The sequence below is a fragment of the Pongo abelii genome, chromosome X (genome assembly GCF_028885655.2).
Source record: "Pongo abelii isolate AG06213 chromosome X, NHGRI_mPonAbe1-v2.0_pri, whole genome shotgun sequence".
Lineage (NCBI taxonomy): Eukaryota > Metazoa > Chordata > Mammalia > Primates > Hominidae > Pongo > Pongo abelii.
The window spans coordinates 36,653,351-36,675,113 of NC_072008.2; the positions used below are offsets into that span (position 1 = coordinate 36,653,351).

Consider the following 21,763-nt stretch of genomic DNA (forward strand, 5'->3'; position numbering starts at 1 on the left):
ATTTGATTGCCTCTCAATTAGCCACTTTTCCATTTTTTCTTGAATAATAATTATTTTGTTGCTATTTATGTTTGCAATGTGACTTATCTGATATTCAGATCATATATATACTTTTCCCTGCATCTGTATTTCAGATCTAATGCCAGTGCCATACAGTTTAAACCCCATAGTTTTGTTTTCTTATTTTATTTGTTTCTTTTCAGTGTCTTTAAATGATTTATTTTCTCTTACCTACTTATTCTTCTACTAAAAATTATAATAAATTTTTATCAAGTCCCCCCCAAATCCCAATAATTATTTAATGGCAATTACATTTGGGGACAACTACATCTTCATAGTATTTAAACTTCTTTTTCAGGGCCATTCATTTCCTCACTATTTTGAAACACAGCATTTATGACTGTCAATAAAATCTATATTTACAAAACAAAAATATAAACCTTCTAATAACTACTTTTATTTTAAATACCACAATTTGTAGTTATATATAATGCAATTTTTATGCAACATAGAGACCAACATTTGTGTTCCAATTTTAAGAATTTTAGCTTGAAAAATAGAAATTAAATGTAGTTTATTATAATTTCTATTTTTCTTATTGTCATAAAATATTTTTTCAAATTTAAACCAGTTTCTTGGTGAATTTCTTATTGTCTTCTCTAGTTTCTGCCATGACTTGCTTTCTAAGATAAACAATGCACACCGGCCTATGTAGTGTGTTTGACAGTTCATGATGTGCTCCCTGCTGCTCTATATAATAAGATCTCCAAAGGGGCTTGTTTATTTTATAGAAACTTTTTGTTTGCTCTGATATTTTTACATGCTATAATACTAGTTGTAGGAGTTTTTCTGCTTATTTGAGGAACATAAAACATTAAGAGTACAACAGAAATGGGAGTTTGGCTTCTTATATCACTATTGGCATAAGACATTGGGGCACTATTGGTATTATAAAAATTACCTCTAGGGACACTATCATGTAACAGAAAAAGCATTTATACCCTTAAAACTAAGTGTTCCTACATTAACATAGAACATTTTCTTGGTGAATATTTGAGAACTGAAAAGATTACCTTATCCTTGACCAGTGTTTACATAAGTATTTTGTAAAAACAAGAACACAAAGAAACAGAAACAACTAAGTTGTATACACCTACTATGTAGCTACAAAAATAGAATTAAAAACAAATAAAAACCCTAAGTTCTATGCTTAAATGAATTTGAGAAATACTTGGCTAAACAAAGTTTCTTTATGGCAGGGTTTCCTAGGCCTTTTTTTTTCTCTCTCTCTCTAATGCTGTTTGTATTTTTAGATAGAGGAAGTGATATGTATTTCAAAATGTATTTGGCCAAGAAATATACTTTTGTAAATGTTATTTTCTCATGAACTGATTCAGCAGGGAAGTTCTAAACTTGCACCTTCTAATTTGCCATATGATGTGACAATGCATTCTATTCAATTTTATTCAATATTAGGCAGTAAGGGAGACTGACAACTGTTACGACTAACATATGTTCCTCAAGTATGAATGCTACTGCTTCATTTCATAATAGCAGCCATTCTATTCATCATTCCAGTCAATCTGACTTTACAAAAATTTTAGTCTCTGTATTACAAAAGGACATGGATAAAAATAATTTCTGTAAATATTTCTCATATTACTTTCTTTCAGAAATTTTACAATTCCTTGTGCTTATAAAGTTGTTTAGTAAAATTAGATCTAGATGTAGTTATATGTTGACCTAGATTGGAGCTCTAGCCACTGACACTATATTTTTCCCATTGGAAAAAGGGTTCACAGCCCTTTTATTCCTTTAAGCAAATATATATTTCTAGAAATTATTTCCTTGGAATGAGTTTCATACTATACTATAGATAGTAAAGTACTTCATTTTGTTTTTAGAAAGTTCACTGTTCCTTTCGTTGTCATTCAAAACTGGTGACAAGAACTAGACAGGAAGAAGAAAAGGGTCTTTCTGTCAGTGAAGAATCTTAATCTGCCAGGTTTTCACTTTGAAATGTTATCTTGTCTACAGATTTAATTAGGTCAAATAACCAAGAACGAGACAAGAGTGTAGGTGAATTGTGATTTCAAAGGATATCCTTCTACAAAGCTAATAAAGTTATAGGACTTGCAGTATTCTTTTTTCTCTTTTAATAGGAAAGAATCAAATGTTACTGAAACAAGATTAAACTTGTGGAAATACATTAGCTGTAACATCGTACTGGGTCATCTGACTAACATTTAAAAAAAGTTGGAGGTTTAGCATTATTACATCTCTGGTGTTACATACTGTAGCACTAGATAATAAAGTGCTACTTTACAAATCTACACATAGATGTAAAATTAGACCTAGAACGTTGGGAAGGCAGCCAAGATATGGGGATTGAGCATTATGATCAAATAATCTGTGTTCTTCTTTTGACTGTAACATGGATAAGCTGTATTAGCTTGGGCTAGTTTCTATCCTGTATGAACCCTATTTTGGACATTATTAAAAAATCACTTTTACCTAGTAAGACTTTTTGATAAACATACACAATTGTGTATGTGAAGACATTTCTAAACACTAAAACTATGTACAAATATATGTTATTGGGATTATTTGTATAGATGAAAATAGGTTAACTTCAAAATGGACTCCTACTTTTCCTCAATTTTATAGGAAACAAGATCTTTCACCTGCTGTTACATGCCAGGAAATACATTACTGGAAAAGAAAGAAATAGTTATTTTTCTTATGAAATCCATTTTTTTCTAGATGAAACAATTCCTAAACAAATGGTTTTAAATTTATAAACTAAAATTACTAATTGATTAAATAATTTTGGTATCTTGGTGAATACCAGTTTTCTAGAAAATAGCTTCTTATGGAACAGTTGATATCTGTATCTACAGTTACATCTATATCTAGATTTAAATAGATATAAAAAATTATCCAGCCTTATTCCTTTTGACATTCCTAACCCTTCGTATATTTTACTCTTCCTCAACATTTCTGTTAGAAAAGACTCTTCATATTTCAGTTATTCATATGTTACCTTCACAATTTTTGGCATACCTTTGTATTACCTATATAATAATTTAAAGGCATTCTAATGGAAAACGGTGTCATTTACCATGAACAATAGCAATATACAATGTGCCAGGAGCTATTTTCATCACTTTACAAATATTAATTGATTTAGTCCTTACAACACTATGAGATAAATTCCATTAATATTCCTATGTTAGAGATGAATATGCTGAGATATATAGGAGTTATGCCCAAGAACTCACAGACAGTACATGCTGGAACTTAGGTTTGAATTTGGGGCTTGGACTTTTACCCTCTACACAGTACTTCTATAAAACACCAATAAATAACTTTAAAAATGTAAACATATAGATCCCAGTATCACTTGAAAGTATCTTAAACATCACTGTTACAGAATACTTTTCCTGGGAAGAAGACTCTGAAAGGAGGGTAGTGGGTAGGAAGTGTATTAGGGAGTGCTCTGAGGATCAACACAACTGAGGGAAGAGGATGAAGCAGGATTGAGTAGGGGGAGAAGGTGGGGACAAAGGTGTCAGCTCACACAATGGCTAGCACTGAAGCTAGGATAGCTCCTCTGAGTTGCCCCAATTTGGGATGAAGATGCCAGGATTTTACACATCCCTCCCTCACCTTTCACATCAATTCATCATTGAATGCACTCTGCCCTCAGGAGAGGAGTTTTACCTTGGTCAGGTGACTCTTTTCAGCTGAAATTTAGGTACTATATACTGGCAATAATCTCAATAATCTGGGGCATAAAAAAGTCATGAAGATATAGTTGTCTTTTACCTAGAAGCTTTGTTGTTTACTTTTCATAATACATATCTCGATAATTTCAAGTATGGTAAGATATAGGACTCAAAGTTCCATTTAGTCATTATGTATACCAAATTTTCCTAGCAGCATTTATGGGTAAAGCCATACATTTTTTCATTGATTTTTTGTGCTATTTTTCTCCCAAATCAGGTGACAGTATATGTATGAGCCTGTTTTTAGACTTTATTTAGTTCAAATATTCTATTTGAATATCCTTGCACTAATACCATACTGTCCACTACTACAGCTATATAGTAAGTCTTGATATTTGGTAACATCAATACTTCAAACTTCTTCTCTTGTTCAGGATTTTTATGGTTATTCTAGATCCTTTGCACTTACATAAGAATTTTGGAATCAGCTAGCCAATTTCCAAACACACACACACACACACACACACACAAACATGCTAGGATTTTGATTTGAATTGTGCTATAAAGATACCCAGAAACTGGGTAATAGGTAGAGATTTGAACAGTTTGGCGGGCTTGGAAGAAAGAAGATGTGGGAAAGTTTGGAACTTCCTAGAAACTTGTTGAATGGCTTTGATCAAAATGCTGATAGTGATATGGACAATGCAGTCCAGGCTGAGGTGGTCTCAGATGGAGATGAGGAACTTGTTGGGAATTGGAATAAAGGTGATTCTTGCTATGCTTTAGCAAAGAGACTGGCGGCGTTTTGCCCCTGCCCTAGAGATTTGTGGAACTTTGAACTTGAGAGAGATGATTTAGCATACCTGCAGAAGAAATTTCTAAGCAGCAAAGTGTTCAAGATGTGACCTGGGTGCTCTTAAGAGTGTTCAGTTTTAGGAATTCACAAAGAGATGGTTTGGAATTGGAACTTATATTTAAAAGGGAAGCATAGCATAAAACTTGGGAAAATGTTCAGCCTGACAATGCAACTGGGGGAAGGACACCCTCTTCTATAAATGGTGTGGGGATAACTGGCTAGCCATATACAAAAGTATGAAACTGGACCCTTCCTTTCACCATATGCAAAAATTAACTCAGGATATATTAAAGATGTATATGTAAGACCTCAAACTATAAAAATCCTACAAGAAAATCTAGAGAATATCTTTCTCTACATTGGTCTTGGTAAAGAATTTTCAGCTAAATCACCAGAATCCATTGCAACAAAACAAAAAATTGACAAGTGGGACCTAATTAAACTAAAGTTTTCTGCACAGAAACAAACAGACCAACAAACATACAAAAACCTATAAGCACAGTAAACACATTGGGAGAAAATAGTCACAAACTTTACATCTGACAAAGGTCTAGTATCCAGAATCTATAAGGAACTTCAACAAATCAAGCCAAAAACAAATAATCTCATTAAAAATGAACAAAGGACACAAAAAAACACTTTTCAAAAGAAGATGTAAAAGTAGCCAACAAACATATGAAAAAATGCTAAACATCACTAATCATTAGAGAAATGCAAATCAAAACCACAAGGCAGTACCATCTCACGCTAGTCAGAATGGCTATTATTAAAAAATCAAATAATATCTGATGCTGGCATGGTTGTGGAGAAAACCAAACACTTCTACACTGTTGGTGTGAATGTAAATTAGTTCAACTTCTGTGGAAAGCTATTTGGAGATTAATCAAAGAAGTTAAAACAGAGCTTCCATTCAACCCAGCAATTCCATTACTGGGTATATACTCAAAAGAAAATAAATCATTCTACCAAAAAAGACTCAAGCATGCATATGTTCATCATAACATTATTCACAATAGCAAAGATATGGAATCAATGTAGGTGCCCATCAACCGTGGACTGAATAAAGAAAATGTGGTACATATATGTCATGCAGCAATAAAAAACAATGACATCCTGTCCTCTGCAGCAACGTGGATTTAGCTGAAGGCAATAATCCTAAGTAAGTTAATGCAGGAACAGAAAATGAAATACAATATGCTCTCACTTATAAGTGGGAGAGAAACATTGAGTACACATGGACATAATTATGGGAAACAATAAACACTGTGAGGGTGGGAGGGAAGGGAGATTGAGTTGAAAAACGACTTATTGCGTAGCATGCTCACTACGTGCATGATGGGATTCATACCCCAAACCTCAGCATCATGCAATATATCCATGTAACAAACCCACACATGTTCCCTCTGTAGAGAATATAAAAGGTAAAATTATTTTTAAAAAGACTCCTTATGTTGAATATAAAAAAAACAATTCAATTTGCATATACTAGTAATAGATCATTGGAATTTGACATTAAAAATGTCATTTAAAATACAACAAAAACCCTGAAATTGTTAAATAAAAATTTAACAAAACACATGCAAGATCTTTATACTAAATACTAAAAAATCTGATGAACAAAATCCAGTAAGCCCAAATAAATAGGAAGTGTATTATGTTGATTGGAAGACCTAATATTATTAAAATGGCAATGTTCTTTAACTTAATATATAGATCAAATGAATTTCCAATCTATGTCCCAATATGCTTTTTTGTAGATATTGACAAGCTTGTTGTAAAATGTATATGAAAAGACAAAAGAGCAGTAATGTCCAAAAAATTTTGTAAAAGAAGAGCAAAATTGGAAGGTGTACACTAACAGAGTTAAGGATAAACTTAAAACCTACCTAAATTTGTATTGGCTAAAGATAGACATATGAATCAAATGAGCACAAGGGAAAGCCCAGTTTTAGACACACAAATATAATCAACTGAGGTTTTGTGTTCTCAAGAAATACAAAATATATAATTCATACAAGCAAGAGCCACTTATGGATGATCAAATTAGATGGTGAAAGCTCAAAGACAGAGAATATTTGCATCCGCTCAGTGTATTTCTGTGAAATGTTTATTAAATACAAACAGAAAATACTAGTATTACAGTGATGAAACCTGGAGGATGCCACCTCAATCCTATGATAAAGATTATCATCACTGGTAATAAAATATATCAACATCATATATCCCATGATAAAGAGGCACTGAAAAGGGAAAATAGTCTCTCTGATATTACTCTCCAAAATATATGTTCTCAATCTTATCATAAAATAATCAGGCAAACTCAAATTGAGGGGCATTCTATAAAATAATTGGCTTGTACTCTTCAAAGGTGACAAAGTTGTGAAAAGACAAAGAAAGGTAAGGACTTGTCACAGATTGAAGGAGAGTAAGAGATAATGGCAGCATCTAAATGCAATGTGAAATCTTGGATTGTATTCTGTGAAATGAAAGAACAGCAGTGGAATAGTTGACAAATTTGAATACAATATATAATTTAATTATCTTCTCCCATTTTGTAGGTTGCCTGTTCACTCTGATGGTAGTTTCCTTTGCTGTGCAGAAGCTCTTTAGTTTAATTAGATCCCATTTGTCAATTTTGGCTTTTGTTGCCATTGCTTTTGGTGTTTTAGACATGAAGTCCTTGCCCATGCCTATGTCCTGAATGGTAATGCCTAGGTTTTCTTCTAGGGTTTTTATGGTTTTAGGTCTAACATTTAAGTCTTTAATCCATCTTGAATTGATTTTTGTATAAGGTGTAAGGAAGGGATCCAGTTTCAGCTTTCTACATATGGCTAGCCAGTTTTCCCAGCACCATTTATTAAATAGGGAATCCTTTCCCCATTTCTTGTTTTTGTCAGGTTTGTCAAAGATCAGATACTTGTAGATATGTGGCATTATTTCTGACGGCTCTGTTCTGTTCCATTGATCTATATCTCTGTTTTGGTACCAGTACCATGCTGTTTTGGTTACTGTAGCCTTGTAGTATAGTTTGAAGTCAGGTAGTGTGATGCCTCCAGCTTTGTTCTTTTGGTTTAGGATTGACTTGGCGATGCGGGCTCTTTTTTGGTTCCATATGAACTTTAAAGTAGTTTTTTCCAATTCTGTGAAGAAAGTCATTGGTAGCTTGATGGGGATGGCATTGAATCTGTAAATTACCTTGGGAAGGATGGCCATTTTCATGATATTGATTCTTCCTACCCATGAGCATGGAATGTTCTTCCATTTGTTTGTATCCTCTTATTTCCTTGAGCAGTGGTTTGTAGTTCTCCTTGAAGAGGTCTTTCACATCCCTTGTAAGTTGGATTCCTAGGTATTTTATTCTCTTTGAAGCAATTGTGAATGGGAGTTCACTCATGATTTGGCTCTCTGTTTGTCTGTTATTGATGTATAAGAATGCTTGTGATTTTTGCACATTGATTTTGTATCCTGAGACTTTGCTGAAGTTGCTTATCAGCTTAAGGAGATTTTGGGCTGAGACAATGGGGTTTTCTAGATATACTATCATGTCATCTGCAAACAAGGACAATTTGACTTCCTCTTTTCCTAATTGAATACCCTTGATTTCCTTCTCCTGCCTAATTGCCCTGGCCAGAACTTCCAACACTATGTTGAATAGAAGTGGCGAGAGAGGGCATCCCTGTCTTGTGCCAGTTTTCAAAGGGAATGCTTCCAGTTTTTGCCCATTCAGTACGATATTGGCTGTGGGTTTGTCATAAATAGCTCTTATTATTTTGAGATACGTCCCATCAATTCCTAATTTATTGAGAGTTTTTAGCATGAAGAGTTGTTGAATTTTGTCAAAGGCCTTTTCTGCATCTATTGAGATAATCATGTGGTTTTTGTCTTTGGTTCTGTTTATATGCTGGATTACATTTATTGATTTGCGTATATTGAACCAGCCTTGCATCCCAGGGATGAAGCCCACTTGATCATGGTGGATAAGCTTTTTGATGTGCTGCTGGATTCTGTTTGCCAGTATCTTATTGAGGATTTTTGCATCAATGTTCATCAAGGATATTGGTCTAAAATTCTCTTTTTTTGTTGTGTCTCTGCCAGGCTTTGGTATCAGGATGATGCTGGCCTCATAAAATGAGTTAGGGAGGATTCCCTCTTTTTCTATTGATTGGAATAGTTTCAGAAGGAATGGTACCAGCTCCTCCTTGTACCTCTGGTAGAATTCGGCTGTGAACCCATCTGGTCCTGGACTTTTTTTGGTTGGTAAGCTATTGATTATTGCCACAATTTCAGCTCCTGTTATTGGTCTATTCAGAGATTCAACTTCTTCCTGGTTTAGTCTTGGGAGGGTGTATGTGTTGAGGAATTTATCCATTTCTTCTAGATTTTCTAGTTTATTTGCGTAGAGGTGTTTGTAATATTCTCTGATGGTAGTTTGTATTTCTGTGGGATCGGTGGTGATATCCCCTTTATCATTTTTTATTGCATCTATTTGATTCTTCTCTCTTTTTTTCTTTATTAATCTTGCTAGCGGTCTATCAATTTTGTTGATCCTTTCAAAAAACCAGCTCCTGGATTCATTGATTTTTTGAAGGGTTTTTTGTGTCTCTATTTCCTTCAGTTCTGCTCTGATTTTAGTTATTTCTTGCCTTCTGCTAGCTTTTGAATGTGTTTGCTCTTGCTTTTCTAGTTCTTTTAATTGTGATGTTAGGGTGTCAATTTTGGATCTTTCCTGCTTTCTCTTGTGGGCATTTAGTGCTATAAATTTCCCTCTACACACTGCTTTGAATGCATCCCAGAGATTCTGGTATGTTGTGTCTTGGTTCTCGTTGGTTTCAAAGAACATCTTTATTTCTGCATTCATTTCGTTATGTACCCAGTAGTCATTCAGGAGCAGGTTGTTCAGTTTCCACGTAGTTGAGCGGTTTTGAGTGAGATTCTTAATCCTGAGTTCTAGCTTCATTGCACTGTGATCTGAGAGACAGTTTGTTACAATTTCTGTTCTTTTACATTTATTGAGGAGAGCTTTACTTCCAAGTATATGGTCAATTTTGGAATAGGTGTGGTGTGGTGCTGAAAAAAATGTATATTCTGTTGATTTGGGGTGGAGAGTTCTGTAGATGTCTATTAGGTCTGCTTGGTGCAGAGCTGAGTTCAATTCCTGGGTATCCTTGTTGACTTTCTGTCTCGTTGATCTGTCTAATGTTGACAGTGGGGTGTTAAAGTCTCCCATTATTAATGTGTGGGAGTCTAAGTCTCTTTGTAGGTCACTCAGGACTTGCTTTATGAATCTGGGTGCTCCTGTATTGGGTGCATATATATTTAGGATAGTTAGCTCTTCTTGTTGAATTAATCCCTTTACCATTATGTAATGGCCTTCTTTGTCTCTTTTGATCTTTGTTGGTTTAAAGTCTGTTTTATCAGAGACTAGGATTGCAACCCCTGCCTTTTTTTGTTTTCCATTTGCTTGGTAGATCTTCCTCCATCCTTTTATTTTGAGCCTATTTTTGCAACCTACTCATCTGACAAAGGGCTAATATCCAGAATCTACAATGAACTCCAACAAATTTACAAGGAAAAAATAAACAACCCCATCAAAAAGTGGGCGAAGGACATGAACAGACACTTCTCAAAAGAAGACATTTATGCAGCCAAAAAACACATGAAAAAATGCTCACCATCACTGGCCATCAGAGAAATGCAAATCAAAACCACAATGAGATACCATCTCACACCAGTTAGAATGGCAATCATTAAAAAGTCAGGAAACAACAGGTGCTGGAGAGGATGTGGAGAAATAGGAACACTTTTACACTGTTGGTGGGACTGTAAACTAGTTCAACCCTTGTGGAAGTCAGTGTGGCGATTCCTCAGGGATCTAGAACTAGAAATTCCATTTGACCCAGCCATCCCATTACTGGGTATATACCCAAAGGACTATAAATCATGCTGCTATAAAGACACAGGCACACGTATGTTTATTGCCGCATTATTCACAATAGCAAAGACTTGGAACCAACCCAAATGTCCAACAATGATAGACTGGATTAAGAAAATGTGGCACATATACACCATGGAATACTATGCAGCCATAAAAAATGATGAGTTCACGTCCTTTGTAGGGACATGGATGAAACTGGAAATCATCATTCTCAGTAAACTATCGCAAGAACAAAAAACCAAACACCGCATATTCTCACTCATAGGTGGGAATTGAACAATGAGAACACATGGACACAGGAAGGGGAACATCACACTTCGGGGACTGTTGTGGGGTGGGGGGAGGGGGGAGGGATAGCATTGGGAGATATACCTAATGCTAGATGACAAGTTGGTGGGTGCAGCGCACCAGCATGGCACATGTATACATATGTAACTTACCTGCACATTGCACACATGTACCATAAAACCTAAAGTATAATAATGATAATAATAATAATAATAATAAAAGAAAAAAAATAATAAAAAAAATTTAAAAAAAAATAATAATTTAATTATCTTGTTCCAATGTTAATTTCCTCATTCTGATAAGTGTACATTTTCAATAATAAGTTATAAAAAATAAGTCAGTTGAAAAATATCATTTCTGGCATTATTTCAGACATCATTTTTGTTTTGTTTTGCTTTGTTATTAAAAATCTATTGCATAGTATATAATTTCTATAAGATCAAGGGTTTTATTTTTAATTTAAGGTAAATTTGGGTAAGTAATTTGATGAGTTTTGGTTGCTACTTTACAAAAAGCAGAACAAGGAGGATATCAAAACTAGACAGCTTATGTTAATTCCTGGAAAAATCCTTGATATACCATTAGAATAATGTAAAATGCTTAAAATAAAAGCAAACATGACAAGTAGCAATAGCACAGATAAATTAAGAGCAAGTTCTGACATGATAATCTAATTTTATTTTGCTAAATTCTTATATTTTTGTAAATGTGTAATAATTATATTCTTTATTTTCAACAAAGCATTGGATAAATCTGTCATAATATCTTTTTGTACAAGTATGCGTATTTTAGTACATTGAACACTTATATCCCAAACTTCTGTTAAATGATCTTTATAGATTTTCAATAATTATAGTCACTTGCTTCCTTATGCTTTCAATTTTATTATCTATCTTCCAGCTTCTATTAATATTCACTAGGCAAAACTAGAACCATGATAAATTAGTCAGTGATTGCTGCATTAATACTTAGTAGCAAACAACCCTATAATCTGTGTCTTACAATCAGAATCATTTATTTATTTTTTTGCTCATGGATCTGCTTATCAGCTGGGCATTTTAGATTTTTGCATCGGATTAAGGACTGCTCTATATATTTACACATTCTGAGACATAGCTAGAACATGTTTTTCTCATTGTGGTTAGAAGATGCACAAGAGGGCAAGTGGAAATCCGATATACCTCTTAAGTTCTCAACTTGTATATTATCACCTAAATCCACATTCCATTGGCCAAATTAAGTCACATGGTTATACTCATTATCAATGGAGATGGGAAATATACTCTGCCTACCTTAACATGGGATGCATCAATGTCAAATCAAAATCAAAGCAAGGGCCATGATTACATAATAATAAAGAGGAGTGAAATATCTGGAACAGTAACCCAGTCTACTACATGAGGCACAAGCCAACTCTCTGCCCATTCTACACTTGCACACAAATAGCTGAACGTGGCTGGAGGACAAAGCAAGCAAAAAAGTAAGCTCTGACTTTACTTCCATTACTAAAACTAAATTGTCTGTGCCACCATCTAAAGCCAGCCCCTCTACTCGAACCCTAGATTCTGCCTTTTCTAATTTTTCAATGATCATACCCCTCAATTATCCCTCGTCACCTATATCTACCTATATCAATGTTTCCCTCTTTTAGATTATTCCTACAGTATATACCAGCAAGTTACAATATCAATATATAAATAAACACTTTGATCCCATCATCCAAACAGTTACTTCTCTTACGAATCAAAATTCCTAGAAAGAGTTGCCTGTATTAACTGTCTGTACTTCTTTACCACCAATTTTCTAACTTACTTCATTGAAGACTTAATCCTGTCAACTTTACTGAAATTGCTTTTGTTAAAAAAAATCAGGGCTTCCATGCTGCAAAATTTAAAGGTTAGTCTCTTTATCTTACATTCTCTCTCAATAGCATTTAATATAATTGACTTTTCTCTCCTTGAAATGTTATATTCGCTTGACTTTTTTTTTTTTCTAATCTGTCACTGTTCACTCTTCCTAAGTCTTCTTTTCTGCTCTTATATGCTATCATAACTCTAAATTTTGGCTTGATTGTGGGCTCACTCCTGCCTCTTCTTTAGTTATATTATCTTCCTTGTCATTTATTGCAGGCTTTTGGATACCATCTATACATTGTGACTTCCTAATTTATATTTCCAACTACAAACTCTCTCCTGAGTTATAACAGCATATTTTCTTCTTCACATGGATATCCAGTACACTTCTCAAACTAAATATTATTCTTGATATAATTGCCCCCTCATTCTCTTCCTAATTTACTCCCAAAAGATTTCTCCATATCAGTTAATGGCACCATTATTTATCTAGTTTTATCTTGCCAAAAACTTAGGAGTCGTACTTAATTTATTTTTGTCTCGCTGCAAATTTCCAACACATCAGTAAATACTAATAGTAAAGCCATCAAGATGTATCACATTTCTGACCACTTCTTATTACCTCCACCACTTATACCCTCATCTACACCAACCTAAGCTGCTGCAACAGCTTCCTTTATTTCAGTCTTGCACCGTGCAGTCTATTCAAACAGAACCTGGAGTAATATTTTGTAACAAAAAATAAATTGAGTCATATCAACATGTTGTTTAAAACCTCCTTGTAATGTGATTTTGTAGGCTTATTTTTGTTTTAATTCTCAGACTCTGATAAGCTAAAATATGTTCTAAGCCATGCATTAGGGGCTATCTGGTACACTTTAAATATGAAAAGTTCTGTTTTATGATAAAGAAATATTAAGTTGCTCATTATATTTACTTTTAATTGGAAAAAATATATCAAATTCCATTTCCATGTAGATATTATATTCAACCAGTAAAGTTAATTAAAATATTTGATTGCTTCAAACGTTTATTTAATTTAAAGTAAAATTTCTGGAAATAACAAAATATGTTGGATAAGAAGAGTTTAAAATGAAAATCCATCAAATGTAGTTGGAGCTCTATCTGATATGTCAAAAATTTAATTACAACTGAACTAAAATTATCTTCTTTTCTTTTAGCTGACATTCCTATGTATATTTAAGTCTAAATGTAATATTAAATGGATATAAGTTGTCACGTCTCCTTGAGTAGGAAATAAGTACACAAATGAAACTCTCTACTGTCATCAGCTTTGTGGGCAAGTCAAAATTAATTCTTACAGAAAGGATTAGATTTATGTTTTTTCAGTTATCTCAAAAAAGGAAAATGATGAATGCATTCTATGAAAACATTCATTTTAGAATTTTCCTGTTTTGACTGGGCACAACCACACATTACTTTTTGTCACTGTTATTCTTCCTGACTTCTGGTAGCTACAATAGGTATCCTTTCTGAAGCACTGGGCATATACTGGAATCCCTGCCCCTATCAAGGAGAGGAAGAAGCCATCGTTGACTATTGTTCGTTTTATTATTGCATATAAATGGTGCTGTGATATTTGTCACAACTTCTATCAGGAAGAAAACTAGTGGGGGTAAAATGGCAAATGATGAGACAATTATTTTGCAACCGAGTACTCAATTCCTGGGTACATTAGCAAACTCTCCACATATCACATTAGTGTGTTATTAGTGAGGGCTAAATTTTGGGAATGCTAAGCCCATATACAGCAAAGTATATACATAGGTTTAGGTAATTGGAGTGTGTTGAGTAATTAGTGGATTATTTTCAGGCCATCAGCAAATCTTTATATGTAATGTTTATTTTCAAAGCTATCAATTCTGTCCCATCTCCAATGTCGCATCTCCAAAAGGTAGTTGGGGCTGTGAGATTTTCCTACCACTATCTATCTTTCTTCCATGTGGAAGCATCTTATTATACATTTATCTCTCTTTATATCTGTCACCATGTGAATACTAGTTCTTTTGGGTCATCCTTCATCTTTGCATTCATATCTATCCCAAAGTAGAGTATACATCTACATTTTTTTTTACCATAATTCTCACTCCTTTCCTAATCCTAAAACTTTACCACACCATTAATTCAAACTCATATTCTGTCATCAGAAAAACACCCTCTATTCTCTACATCAACTTATCTGAACTTTCTCTGTGCTTTCTTGGAACCTGACTCTTCCCTGAGAAGATACTTCTTTCCCTACAGCCTTTCTAAGTTGTGGCTTTTTCCCACACACTCACAATCCTGGGCATGGAGGTAGGGAAGCTGTCCTCCTTCTTCTACATTTCTGCTTCTAGACCATTCTCCCTCTCTCTTAAAAATCTCTAGTTTTGATTTTTCAGCCATCAAAGAAAATGTCTCTAGCTCCAACACTATATTTCTTAAAATCCTTGTTGACTTCAATAGCCACATAGTTGATCTCTTCTATACCTGTTGTACTTTCCCTCAATTACCTGCTCTTTACCCAACTTAGCCATGCCTATGTTCAGATTCTGTACACTCATTCCCAATAACTTCAATCCCTCCATAATCTCCATTTCAAGTGTCTCATTCTCTTACTCCTACCTCCTCTTTCTCCAGTTCATTCCCTCTAGTACTGCAATTCTGGAACATGCTTACAACTTGCCTTTTCTCATGCCTTCACCTCACCAAATCAATTTCATGGTCCATAGGTACAAGAAATCTCTTGCATATAGTCTCATCTTCCTTGCTTCCTCAGTATCCCTTTCCCCTACCTTATCTAATACTTGTAATTGTGAATGTCGACCTCATTTATGCCTGTCTCTGTTCAGATAAATGTAGCTGAATAAAAATATACAAATGTGCTGAAAGGGATCACATTAAATCCATAACCACTAAATACAAATTGTTCCCTAAGGAATTCTTGCAATCATACTACATTTCCTGAGCCCTCTCACTCTTGACAATTTCATCCACCTAACTCCTTCCTCATACCTCCAAAATCTCCTACATTCTCAATTTTAACTAATGACCTAGAGTACTAATTCATTGAGAAAAATACAGGCTACAGGCAATCAAATGAGCACCTCCAAAAGCTTCCACAATCTCAATGAAACAGATGACTGTACTTGTCACCATATGGTCTGCCTTCCCTCCTGTTACCGTGGCTGAATTCCTGTTACCCTTTTCTTTAGGTCTGTATATAATTGTCCACTGATTCCATCTGTGTTGACTCCAGATATCCTTTTTTTATCAGTAGCTTCATAAATGTTTTTCCCTTCTAAATTATTCTAATTTTTATATAAAGTTATGCAATTTTACTTGTATTAAAAATTAATGCTTATCCTCACATCATCTCCTACAAGGTATCACCAGATTTTATGTCTCTCCTTTATATTAAAGCTCCTAAAAATTGATGACACCTGAAGAGTTGAGTACTCCGATTCCAAACCTCCCACTTTTTTTTTCTTGAGCCAGTTCAATCAGGCTATTTCTTAACACTGTATCAAAGCAACACTTATCAAGGTTTCTATGATCTCTGTGTTGCCAAATTTAACTATGAACTCATTCTCCTAATCTTGCCTCACCTCAACCCCTCCAGCCTGAAATAGTTTTTCACTTGCCTTCTAGGATATCACACTATCCTAGCTGTTTTCCTACCTCACATCCTGCAAAGTGTTGCTTTCTTTTGCTTGTGCCTTTTGATCTCAAATACTCTAAATGTTGGAGTATTACCAAACATCGTGTTTGTTTCTTTTATGGCAATCTATGATGAATTTTATGGATCTCTATCTGTGCTCATACCATAGGTGATCTCATCCAGACTCACAGTTTTAGATGCCGTGTGTATGTTAGTCATTCTCAAGATTTTAATTTTTTTTCCAACCCACAAACATTTTAAAATTTGGGCTTAAAAATTCAATGGCCTATACATTATCTATATTTAAATATCTAATAGAAATCTCTAAATTTTACATGTCCCAAAACAAAATAACTGTCTCTCTCCAAAATACTTTGTCCTTCAGTTTTACTTGTCTCATTAATTGCAACTCTGCCATGATAGATACTAAGACGAGATATCATGGTGTCATCCTTGCTCTCACCTTTCTCTCACATCCCCCAATCAACCTGTCAACAAGCCCTACCAACCTTTTTAAAAAATGCATCCTGAATATTCCTCTTCTTAACATGACATCTACCTCTACCAAACTACTTTAAATTGTCATCTTATCTGTCACCTAGTTTGATAAGCTAACAAATACCCCCGCCTCAAAAATATATCGACTTTCTAATCCCGAGAACTATGAATATTACCTTATATGGCAAAAATCACCTTATAAATAATGTTATAATTTACCAGTGAAGCTATCTGGGCCTGAAGATTTCTTTTAGGAAGCTTTTAAACTCATAAATAGATTAATGCCCTCTTTTGGAGGGTGTAGTGAGTTTCCACTCTATTGGTTCCCATGAAAGCTGGTTGTTAAAATAACATTCTTGATGTGACAAAATTATAAAAATGGAAAATAGATTAGTGGTTGTAGTAATTCAGGAATGGAATGGGGTAGGAGTTGGTGGTGGCTATAAAAAGCCAACCTGAGAGATTCCTGTGGTGGTGGAACTTTCCTGTATCTTGACTATATTAATATAAGTATTCTGATTTTTCTTCACTATAATATTACAAGATGTCATCATTGGAGATAATTGGGTAAAGAGTGTATGGAATCTTTCACTTCTTACAACTGTATGTGAATCTATAATTATCTCAACTATTATTGTATTAGAAAAAGATATCATAATGAGAAAACTGTAAAGGATAAAGACATACACTATACTTGGCATTTGTAACATCTTATCATAGATTTGTTTAATATAGTTGCTGCCTTGGCATCCATTTTTGTGCCTGACATAAGTTATTTGAAACCCAGTCATACAGGTGGCCTAGTTAAGACTTCCCCTCCCCTTACGTTTGTTTGCTATTATAACCCACTTGTTTCTCATCTCCACTGACCCAAAACCTAAACCCAACACATTCTCTCTCTCTGTCTGTCTCTCTGTCTCTCTCTCTCTCTCTGTCACAGACACACACACACACACACACACACACACACACACACACACACACACTCTCTCACATTCTCCACCAGCTGGTTGAGCTCCAAGGAACTTCCCATTGGTCCTCTGCCTTCAAGCCTAACTTCTCTGGGACCTGCGAATAATAAATTTCTTCTGTTTCTTGCATTTGGTTTCACCTCCTCATTGTGTCTCACCCAACACATACACCTGAATTTAACCCGTCACCTGTCAGGGCTCTCCTAGACTGACTATTTTGGCTAATGTCCACTAGCAATAGACAGATCTCAAGACCAAATTTGAAAGAGCCATAACAATAAAAATTATAACATATCTAATTTTTAAAAGATAAAATGTCCATCATTTATATTTATATGATTGCTAATAACCAGAGCTCAACTGTCAGAGTTCTAGCATCAGCATTTAGAAAAGAAACATTTATGTTTTCTTTCCTTAGGAGATATAATTGCTGCGACTCGTGTAATGTTGATTTTAGTTGACGTGTATAATTTAGTTTGACAATAAATAAGAAAAATATTATTTGAAAAATAATATGTTTTTGAAATAAAAGGCTACTATTTATAAATTAGAAAAGGTCTTCAAGAACCCAGTGTTTAGTGACATATGATGATGTTTACTGCTGCTTTACATAAAGCATGCCCAGGTCTCCAGATAATTGTCATGGAAGTTTAGCAAATTACGTTGGCAGCTAAGCATGGTTTCACATTTTAAAATAAACCTTCCTCCCTATTATGTCAAATATTCAATTTTCCACCCAACTTAGCTCAGGTTTCAATTATATAGATTTGTAATTATGATTTATAGCCTAAAGCATGTGAGTTTCCGAGCTAGTCAGTGAAGCTGCTGATTTTATTGAAAAACACAAGGCCGTAACTCTCATTATGCAGAGGTGCCTGGGAGCTTACCCTTCAAAAAAATCTCCATAACCTGAAATGTAGACCTATTTATACCCCAGAATATTTCTATGAAGAGAGCAGAAACTGCATCTATTAAAATCACTTGTAAGTGTCTGGTTTTATTAAATGGAACACAAAGCACAGTGTCATTTCTCTTTTCTGTCATTTTATGCAGTTTTCTTCAATTCAGAAATACAGGTAAATATTATAACAAAAAGAGGACTAATACCTGCTTAGGAGTTATGAATACCAGGCCTTTATAAGAGGTAGATTAGTAGGTGGATATATATAGATGGTAGAGAGAAAGCCAGGGAGGTAGAGAAATAGGTAAAATGTGTGTGAGTGATGAACTTGTGATGGGACATCATTTTCCTTTATTAAAATTTGCTATAGTCAAATTTCCTACAGTGAATTGAAACCTGAAGACTACTAGTGACATGTAACACTTCTGCCCTTTTTCTCACTGATATTCGTCCTATTTTATTAAGAATATAGAGGCAAAACAGAGGCAAATTATCTGTTTCTGTCATTACATATTAATAGATTAGTTTAATTTTATTTGCACCCATGTGCCTTGCCTTCCCTCACATTACATCAGAAAAGGACTCTGTGCTCTTATTGGCCAGTCCTCCACCAGTTTACTGAATCCCATACCTACTCAATCACGTGAAGCTGTCCAATTTTCTCCTTTGTTTTCCATAATCCTTTTTTTTTTTTTTTTGAGACGGAGTCTCGCTCTGTCGCCCAGGCTGGAGTGTGGAGGCGTGATCTCGGCTCACTGCAAGCTCCGCCTCCTGGGTTCACGCCATTCTCCTGCCGCAGCCTCCCGAGTAGCTGAGACTACAGGCGCCCGCCACCACGCCCGGCTATTTTTTTTTTTTTTTTTTGTATTTCTAGTAGAGACGGGGTTTCTCCATGTCAGCCAGGATGGTCTCGATCTCCTGACCTTGTGATCCGCCCGCATCGGCCTCCCAAAGTGCTGAGATTACAGGCGTGAGCCACCGCGCCCAGCCTTCCATAATACATTTTTAATGGATTATTCTTATTAGCATACGCATGTTACAATAGCTCTCAGTTTAAAAGTCACATGGCTCTTTATCCCCTGACCCTACCAGCTGTCATCCCATTTCTCTGATCCTCCTTGATAGCAAAACTATTTCAAAGCCTGACTGTATTTACTGCCCTCACTTCTTATATCATTATCTCACCCAAGCTAATCCAGTTTATACACCATCATTCTCTTTTACTCTCTGATACAGCTCTTTTAATTAACTAATAACCTAACATTGCCAGATCTAATTATCCATCATATGCAGTTCTCATCTTGCTCAATCCATGAGCACTGCTTGAAACACTTGATCTCTCACTGTTTTGGAAACAGGTGATCCCCAGGAATCAATTCTCCCTTTATTCTTCTTCTGTTTCTTTAGTGAGCCCTGCTCATTCTCCTTTGCTGTTCCTGCCCCGCTAACTTCCTAGAGGCTATCTTCTCTTTTCATTTCTATCCACATTCATTTCTAATGGGATCTCATTTAGTCACACATAAAATGTCAAGTTCTAAATTGATAGCCCCAGCCTCAACCTCTCCTTTAAATCCAGACTCATATGTCCACCAGCTATCTCAATATTCCCCCTACGGATATCTATGGGGCTTCTCAAATTTCTTTAGGTGCTCTGCTCAAGTGACACCTTATCACAGAGACCTTCCTGGAGCACCCTGTATTAATATCGATTTCACTCTCTAACCTTTAACTGTTTTATGTAACACCATAAGTGCTATGCATTTTATTTATTTGTTAATGTCTGCTCTCACTTGCCAACACATTCTGGAATCTCTGACTCAAGAAAACAGGAGATGTATTTTCTTTAATATTTTATCCTCAGTGCTTATTATAATGCACAACACATAAGTATTTTCTAAATGATTAAACAGAAGAATAAAATAATGTAGAATAAAAAGCATATTGCACAAAATGGAATTATCTAGACAGGCCTGGGGTTGTACCTTTTCCATAACAAAACCTTGGTGTGTATATTATATTAGCTTCCTTTCTTATATGAAGAAAATCTCACTTATAAATAACTTTCCTAGTTTCCCAGAAATCATAATTGAGCACAAAATTAAACTCCTCTTAGTACAGTGCAGAGGAAGAGGAAGACATGATGTTTGATCAATAAGGTATATTAGTTGTAGTAGTAGTGGTAGGAGACATTATTTTATCTTAAAATTATCTGTGGGTAATTTAATTAAAACCAGCCACTTTCCTAGAAAAATATACAGTTTCTTAACAATGTTTTAAATCTTAGTTGTTTTTTCAACATATAAAGAAAAATGTTATCATAGAGTAATAGGGATGGAAGAAGCATGAAGATATTCTAAACACACGTGTAAAGCCAGAAACCCTTCCCTGTTATACATGTCAGTGGTTATGCAACGTGTGCTTGACAGTCCTCAATGTCAGGAAATTTTCTCCTTCATTGTGCCTCCTATCAACAGTCTCTGATAATGGATTATTCACTCATTTTGAGCCAGTAATGAAGTGTTCACAGTAAAAGCAATTTTTGCTTTAAGTATAATTTTGTTATTTGTGCTAATGTATTCTTAAAAAGAAAACATAAAACTTTAACTTACAGGTACTTAGCCCATGTTGTAAAGTTTACCTTAGCAATCATATTTGCACTGAATAACCCCAAAACCTACTTAAAAAGCATTGTGTCATGTCTCAAACTGAACATTTTTCTAAGAAGCATGGATTTGTGTTTATTCTCCAGTTGCATGTATGAGTAATGTAACCTTCTACTTATGCTTCCTTTTTCTATACTATTTCCTTTGACAGTGTCTTATTTGGATAACCTTCTATTAAATCTCAAACATTAGCTAGGTCTACGAAACGTTAACAGGGTAAAACAGCAACAGTCTCTAATTCTTTAGGAGAAAAATGTAATCCCTTAAATGCCCTTCTTACTATTCAGTAGATACTCCCATTCAGTCAAGGGAGTATAGGTAAGAAAGGGAGAATGATTCATCCCTAGCTTTTCCATCATCAGAGCAACCAAATGGCAGTCAGATGATGTTTTTCTATCTGCCTTATGTT

General features: G+C 34.8%; 1 protein-coding gene across 1 annotated transcript in view; it reads left to right on the forward strand.

The window, feature by feature from the left end:
• The window catches only part of CFAP47 (cilia and flagella associated protein 47), a 466,299-nt gene that overhangs the window by 400,188 nt on the left and 44,348 nt on the right, over positions 1-21,763 (forward strand). The gene's annotated exons all lie outside the window — the stretch shown is intronic.